The 8,037-nt window shown below is 44.0% G+C and overlaps 1 protein-coding gene across 1 annotated transcript in view; it reads left to right on the forward strand.

Moving 5' to 3' along the window:
• Nucleotides 1–6,101: 6,101 nt before the first annotated feature.
• Nucleotides 6,102–8,037, forward strand: part of DGKG (diacylglycerol kinase gamma) — a 143,943-nt gene continuing 142,007 nt past the window's right edge. The window contains exon 1 of the mRNA XM_044434569.1: nt 6,102–6,309. The gene's annotated coding sequence lies outside the window, so the exon portion shown is untranslated. The remainder of the gene's footprint in view (nt 6,310–8,037) is intronic.

Consider the following 8,037-nt stretch of genomic DNA (forward strand, 5'->3'; position numbering starts at 1 on the left):
AACTGCACATCAGCACATATGGAACAACATTCAATGAGATATCTGATAATCCACAAAACACAAATGGGATGGATGTAACAAAATCCATATATCCCTAACCTCTCAGATGATGGGATTGTGTGCTTGTTGAAGGATCTCACCTATATCACTGCTAGTGATAAGGTACAATTTTCCTACCTCAGAGTATTGCAGCTTTTTAAGACATGTATGTTAGTTTGGTAAAGGAATAGGGTGGTCAGAGGACAATCCCCCAAATGATGGACTGTAAGAGGACAGTCCTCTGTTTGAAGGACTATATCATAGACCAGTTTAAGGGCCACAAGAATGAGGAAGTCCATCCAACAGTTAGCTTCTGCAGAGCAGATGGAGTAGGAACCTGGGTTACACGTTATTATTTACTAATTTATTATTGCACTTGTATTTAGCATTATTAGACCTAGGGCCCTCTAAGCCGATTACAATTAGTCTTCCCTGATACTTCGCTACAGTATCTATTTCTTTTGCTATTTCAATTGTAATAATTTATAAACATGCATCTATACATATATTAATGCAGGGAAATATTATGGAAACTTGCTTTCTTTTGGTCATACATTTCCTCCTTTGTCAATGAGTAAGTTGCCATTTTATACAAGAGGACGGGGCAGAGGGGAGGGTTCCTCTTGGAGGTACATGTATTTTCTTAAAGAGGAAAAAGTATGAAACTTCCTATTGACATTGCCCTCTCTGATGACCTAGTCCTAGTGTAATCAAAAACACTATCTTCAGGAATTTTTATATGTGGAGCTGTTCTCCACTCATCTCGGGCAACATCTGCACTGTAAGTACGCAGGTTACTTTGTGCATAGTATTGATAATCTATATCACTTCTAGTGCATTTTCCTTCTGTCATGTCATGCAGATCCCCCACCACCAGCTTTGTCCTCCCCTGCTGCAATCTTGAGGAAAACCCCTCCGCCAAAACTGTTATTTACTTCTAGGAAAAATCCCCAATTGGTACCAATTCCTGTAGCATGCTTGCCTATAAAGTGAGGGGGGTAGGTCTAACCCCTATATAAAAAGAACCCCGTGGGGGAGAGATGAAACATTCCCTGTCCCTCTTAGATCATTAGCCTGTGGTCTGACACAGTTTGGTACCCTCACCCCCATCCCAGCTCCAGTATCAGAAGGCATCTCTGATCAACATCCAGCTCTGGGTTTCTACATATTTTTGCAGGAGCTGAAAGATATACCCATTTCCCACACCAGTACATCTTGCAACACCATAAAGGTAATTATGTATTGTCAGATTATATTAGTCAAGAATAATTCGGGCTGCAACGTAATCAAATAAGTGGTTGAATTAATTGATTGAATCATCTAAAAATTGTGTCTCTGGTTAGTAGGTTGGCAGATTTGTGTATTACTTTTTCAGTACGCACTAAACTAAAATCGATTTTTAATTCAAACCTAGCAGGTTACTAACAAGAGGAACATTTTGGATAATGAAATGCTTTAATTATGTAAAACAACAATAGAGATGCAATCTGCTGGCTTCCTGCCTTTATCTAGGGGCCATGGGTGATGTGATATTGGTGAAGGGACTTGAAAGGCTGAGCTGCTGCCCTAAACCCCTCACAGTCAGTGTGAAAAGAACCACACTAGTTGCCTTTCTGAGTTCACAAACTGGCTATGGAGAGGAGGGACAAGGGCATGCCAGGAAGCAGGGAGGGGAGAAGGCTGGGGCCAACAAGCGACACCATATTCAGATGGTGCTCTAGCCACCTCCCCTCTCCACTTCATCTAGACTACTGAATATGGCTGCCAGTGGAGGCCACAAGGTGTGAGGGCATTGGATTGCCCCCTAGTTGTCTTCTGGTGTGAGCAAATGATATGGCATCTGCCTGCCTGCAGACAATATGTACATCATCTGCAAACAAAGTACTTCTTACTCCTTTAAGTTATTTTTTCTCATATGCAATTTATGCATATTAATCATCTAAGCTTTCTTTACTTGGGTGACATCCCTAGAGGGATGCAAGTCATACCTGTGTTTCAGATGCCACAAGTAGGTGACTGTGCATGGCAGACCAGGGATGCTGACAGAGTTCTTTTGTCAGTATCTTTATTTATTTATTTTATTTCAAACATTTGTATGTCGTCCTTCACTATCATGTCTCAGGATGGCTTACAGGATTAAAAGCAAAAACCATAAGAACAGTCATAAACAATACAATTCAATAAATTATCAAAGCCAATACAAAACAAAACAAAAGTAACTGTAAAACGATAAATACTAATTTTTAAAATAATGATTAAATAAAAAGGTTTTAACCCGGTGCCAAAAAGAATATAGGCTTGTTGCCAGGCGAATCTTGCTGGGGAGCGAATTCCATAATCTGGGCACCACCTCAGAGAAGGCCCTGTTCTGAGTAGATGTCCTTTTTAGCTCCTTTAGGGAGGATTCTCGGAGCAGGGCCTCTCCCACAGATCTTAAGGGGCATGAGGCTGTATAAGGAAGGAGATGTTCCTTCGGGTATCCTGGTTCCAAGCCGTTGAGGGCTTTAAAGGTCAAAACCAGCACCTTGAATTGGGCCCAGACTTCAACTGGAAGCCAGTTGAGCTGGCAGAGGACCGGTGTTATATGGGAATAACGGCCAGTCCCCATCAGCAGTCTGGCCAGCTGAAGTATCTGGACCATTTTCAAGGGCAGTCCCACATAAAGCGCATTACAGTAATCCAACCAGGAGCTTACCAGAGCATGACTTACCATCGCTAGGCAGTGCTCTTCCAGGTAAGGACACAGCTGATGGACCAGCCAAAGCTGTAGGAAAGCACTTCTTACCGCCGCCACCTGGGTTTCCAGTGACAGCTCTGGGTCAAGGAGCACTCAAAAGCTGTGGCCCCTGTCCTTTAGAGACTGCTACCCCATCCAGGACAGGACAAAAATCACTATCCAAACCACCCATCAACAGGACTTCCATCTTATCTGGGTTGAGGCTCAGTTTATTGGCCCTCATCCAGCCCATTACCTCGGCCAGGCACCGGTTCAGCACAGCCACTGCCTCACCTGCAGTAGATGTAAACGAGATATAGATCTCATTGGAGAAGGAAAATGGGACTCTTGCACTGTTCTTTGTCAAATTCAGTAGTCTATTTTTCACTAAAATGGCCCACCAGTCAACTGTCCTTGCTTCTTTGTAGTCAATGTCAGTAAATTTGCTTGGCTCTATCTTGTAGCCAGTGATAGAGAGGCAAATGTTGCAATGCAGGTGCTCCCCATGATCATCCCCATAGCTGCACCTCCAAAGAGAGCTGAAAATGCAGACAGCTGTGCTGATTCATAGCAACAAACCTCTTCTGGCTGTCCTCCTTCCCGCCAGGAGCATGTCCTTATTGCCCATCCAAGATCAAGCTACTTCAAAATACTTTTCATCACAACAGGAAACAATATATTTTTGGTGAGAGAGCAAGAGATTATGACTAGGGTAGCAGATATTAGCCTTTTTGCTGTCAACTACCCAGAGAGCTTCAAATATTGGCTAGTATAGAATAAATATCTTAAAGCGTTGCTGTGATATTGATACAAGGGCCTGCCCCCACTACTCTGCCAGGCCTAGTAATAGCCAGGCATTGCATCTTCCCTTTGAGAGTCAGTAAAGCCCCTTTCCAGGGGTATCAGGCAACTGTGTGGTGGTATTGCTAACTCATACTGGTGGACCTTCAAATGTGGTTGTTGGCTTGTTTTAAAGGTAATTAAAAAGGTTCAGGAAGTATAAGGCAATCCATGGCTACTGGTTCTGGTGGTTATATGGTATCTTCAGTATCAGAGGCACCATGTCTATGTACACTGATCACTGGGGTATATGGGCAGGAGGGTGATGTTGCAGTCATGTGCTACTAGTGGGCTTCCTGTGGGCAGCTGTTTGACCACTGTGTGGACAGAATGATGGACTAGATAGATGCTTGAGCTAATCCAGCACAGCTCTTTTGAGGATGGGAGCAAGGCAATTCCATGGCTGAATGGAAGTCTCAGTCACAGGTAGCATCGCTCTGTGTTGAGGCATTCTGTGTGAATTCTTCATCAAAGGTCATCCACAAGGAGTCTTCTAGTCCAGCACCACAACACACCATTGGAAGCGTTAGAGGGAGACAGGTGTCACCCTCTGCCCCACCACAGCCAAACTCAGACAGCAGAAAGCCAATCCTGGGAACTGCACATTCCACGCTCTTCCTGTGTAACCCTTTGCCAGCCCAGAGGATCAGCGCAGGTGAATGTACCTTCACATTTAGGCAAGGGCCACTTGATACATTAGAAGGAAACAGTGAAAGAAAATATAAAACCTGCTCATTCTTTCCAGGCATTAAACAAAGAAGCGCAGGCAGACTTGAACATTTGCTCAGAGAAGAGTGACCATACGCATTATGACACCCAAGTCCTATCAGGAATGACTGAAAGAGTATGTTTAGATGGGAGAAGAAAAAACTAAGGGTGGACATAACATTCTTCAAGTATCTGAAAGCCTGCCATGTAGAAAATGGAGCAGAGATGTTTCTTATTGCTGCAGAGGGCAGGATTTTGGCCCATGGTGGAAATAGCAGGGAAGCAGATTTTGGCTAAACAATATGAGAGCTACTAAGCAGGAGAACAGCTAGTCTTCGGAGGTGGTGGGCTCTGCTTAATTATAGATAAAGGAGCTGGCAGCCATCTGTCAGGGATTGAAGAGCCAGCATTAAAGAAGGGCATGGATTACATCAGGGATGGGTGGCATGTGGACTACCCAGTACGTTTCCCTGATACCTTGACATGGGGGTGGGGGACCAAATGAAAGGGGTTTTTCAAAATCCAAATAAAACAGCATCTCGAACTGCTGTTTGAGCCCTTGTCAAATAGGTCAAAATTAGGCTGTTTGCAAGCTAATTTTGTGAGCTGCCCGGAGGCTTTGTTGCGAAAGGGGCGGCATAGAAATGTTTTAAATAAATAAATAATTTTGTTCTGAGCCTGTGGCAGCTTTAAGTGCCATTTTTAAAGAACTTTAGCCCCTTCCCTGTTCTTGATACCTCTGTGCTGTGGTGGGGAGGTGGCAACTCCCCAGACCTCTCAAAGCTGTTTTTTGCCCCTTCATTAGACCTCCAATATTCCTTCTAATTCTATGATGTCCTTTAGAGAGACATGTGCAAATTGTATTTGTGTCAGCAGTACATGTGGGGACAAAAAGAGCAGAAAGTGAAGCAGTCGGGACATATACACAAGTGCTATATGAATATAAGCTTGTTATGGGACTAGTTTTCACAAAGTCTACTAGATGTTGCTTCCGCACCAGCATCAAAGAGTCCTGAAAACTTAGTAAGAGTGTGAGAATTATTTGACAGAGGTTTCCTTTCAGAGAAACAGTTTCCCCACTGAAAATCAGGAAAGTTAACTGGGTTTGAAACTGGTTTATGGCTGTCGATCAAAATGTTCTGTATGAATGGATGCCACAGGAAGCCAGAAATTTTATCTTTAAACATTTTGGAACTGAGGGCTAACCAAAACTGATTTCATCAGAGGATTCAGCCACCTAGGATTTGCAGGTCCAGACTGAAATCTAATGCAAAATGGGAGGAGATCAATCAGCTGGAAATGGGGAGGCAATTCAATTAGTGCTATGAATTTAAGGGAGTGCCAGGAGGTAGGGACAACAGCACACTAAGGAGGTTTGTGGGTGCCTTATAGAACTCTTGCCTAGTAGAAGCAAACTCACTCCTGCTCAGCCTTAACAAGCAAAACATTTCGGTGCATGATGAAATCATACAAATACAAAGAAAAGGAGCAGTCAAAGGCATGGCTGTTTCCTCAATGCATCCTCTGCAGACGGGTGGCTTTTTCTCATTTATGCTGAGAAGGCAGAGCCAGCGTGTACACCTAAGGTATCTCTAGGCGCAACTGGATGTGAACCTATTCGGGGGCAGGAAGAGCATTCTGCAGCTCGGGTCTGAGAGCCACCTTAAAAGTGGTAACTGGAGCTGTCAGGCTGAGTGGGGAAGCGCTCAGACCAAGGGAGACAGCAGCTGCCAGCAAAGACAAGCTCTATCCACAACAGCAGAGCAAAGCAGCCTTGAGGGAGAGAGCAGACTCCTCCAAGCACCTCTTGCCCCTTATGCTGCCTGCATTTCCTGACACCCAAGGAGCCGGCCAGCTACGCCTCGCCTCGTGGATTATAAGGGCCAGGGCTACAGTTGGCAGGTTTGGGCATTCCAAGCCATCTGCTTTGTTTATTCGCTTGCCCTTCCAAGTAAAAGCGAAGAAAAGGGAAAGGGGGAAAAAGCGAGCCTCTGACAACTTGGACGGTAAGACTGAAAGAAGAAAAGAGGGAGAACCCACCATCCCCCCTTCCGCATTGCAATCAGTGCAGTGCTGCACGTGTGTTTGTGTGTCTGTGTGTTCAGTTAGAAACTGCTGCATGTTTATTTCACTGGAGCTCATGTTGCAGATAAACAGGGAAGCGCTGGCTGGTGGCTTAATGTGGGGAGTTGGTCTGCAGTAGAATAGAAAGGAGGATGTACAGCTCCAAGACTGCAGCAGGATGTCTGGGAGACTCTTTTTCAACTGCAGTTTAATGTTCTATTGGGTTAGTAATGTGAAAAAGACACCGGGCACCTGATGCTATTAAGATTAACATACGTTGGCTAAGCTCCGAAGCTTGCTAGAAGAGAAACAGAAGTGCCTGTTAATTGGGTTGCAAAGATATTAGAGAGAATAGTGTGTGATCGGACGTAGAATAAATAAAGGTAGTGGCCAGAGGGACTTTGCTTTCTAGAGATTATACATCTTCTGGTTTGGAGAGATGCAAGCTGAGGGCTTCCTTCCCTGCAGTTTTTCTCATTGGTTTGCTAAGGCATCTTAAAAACTGGGTCATTCTTTAACCTGCTAAGTCCTGGAGCTTCACCTGCTCACTTCAGAGACTAAAGTTTTTCCACTGCTCTTTTGCAAGGCAGAAGTGACAGTTTCAAACTGGTGAAAAATCCTATTCTTATTTTAGTTGCTAAAGTGATGTCTGCAAGTCAGGGTTTCTGTGATGGGATAGAAGAAATGTGTTCAACCAGGAACAAGGTGATGGTTTCCTACTAACCAACATCACTCTAAGATGCTCTGATAGCACTAACAAATATCTGCAGCAGACAGATGTGCAGCAAATGAACAGGGTAGGGTGGATCACACAGGACTGATATTCATCAAAATGTTGTCAGTAAGTATTTTGTAAACCACATAGAGAGCTTTGCATGATATAGAAACGTAGTGAATTGAACTTGTGCAAATTTGCTGATGAGATATTGTTCCAGAGGCAACTGGTCTGACATCTTGGTGAGGATATCTAGTTGATTAGATTCAAGCAAAATTCTGCATACAGTTATCGTGTGTTTCAACTTGCACCCAGTTCATGACTTAAGCCACATCTGAACTCAAAATCAGTTGTTTTGTGTTTTGAGTTGAAAGCTGAGCACATAACTGAAGCAATCACATTATTATCATGAGCAGAACTCTACCCGAATCCACTCAAAACCCATTCGGTGTGATCAGTTTTTGAATCAGTCCTAATTATAGGAATCTAGGCTTGAAATCTACACATCAACGTGAACCTCAGACTAGAGATTCCATGCCAAGTATTTGCAGGTAGTTCAATTTCACTGAGGGCCCAAACTAGATAGAAAGGGCCTGACTGATACTGTGTATACTAGGAGTTCTCAATCTTTTTGGATTGAGGCAGGCTTGTGAATTTAAAAGACTGTTGTGGGCACCAATACAAAATGCCTCCCATAGAGGATGTGTCTACTCACATAATGGCTGCCATGGGGGCCTGGCTAGTCAGGAGGTGGTAGGAAAGAGAAATAGCAAGGCTAAAGGCTGGCAGGGGAGGGAGAGATTGAAAGAGGCGCTTCCTGATCTATCCAGTCTTCTTGCATCCCCACAGATCTTTCCCCTTTGCTCTTTCTCCAGCTCTAGCCTTACTGTTTCCCTTCCCCATTTTCCTTATTAATTCTCTTCCCTTCCCATCTGCAGTCTTCTTTTTTCTCTCC

Source organism: Varanus komodoensis, unplaced genomic scaffold (genome assembly GCF_004798865.1).
Source record: "Varanus komodoensis strain SLA01 unplaced genomic scaffold, ASM479886v1 scaffold1, whole genome shotgun sequence".
NCBI lineage: Eukaryota > Metazoa > Chordata > Lepidosauria > Squamata > Varanidae > Varanus > Varanus komodoensis.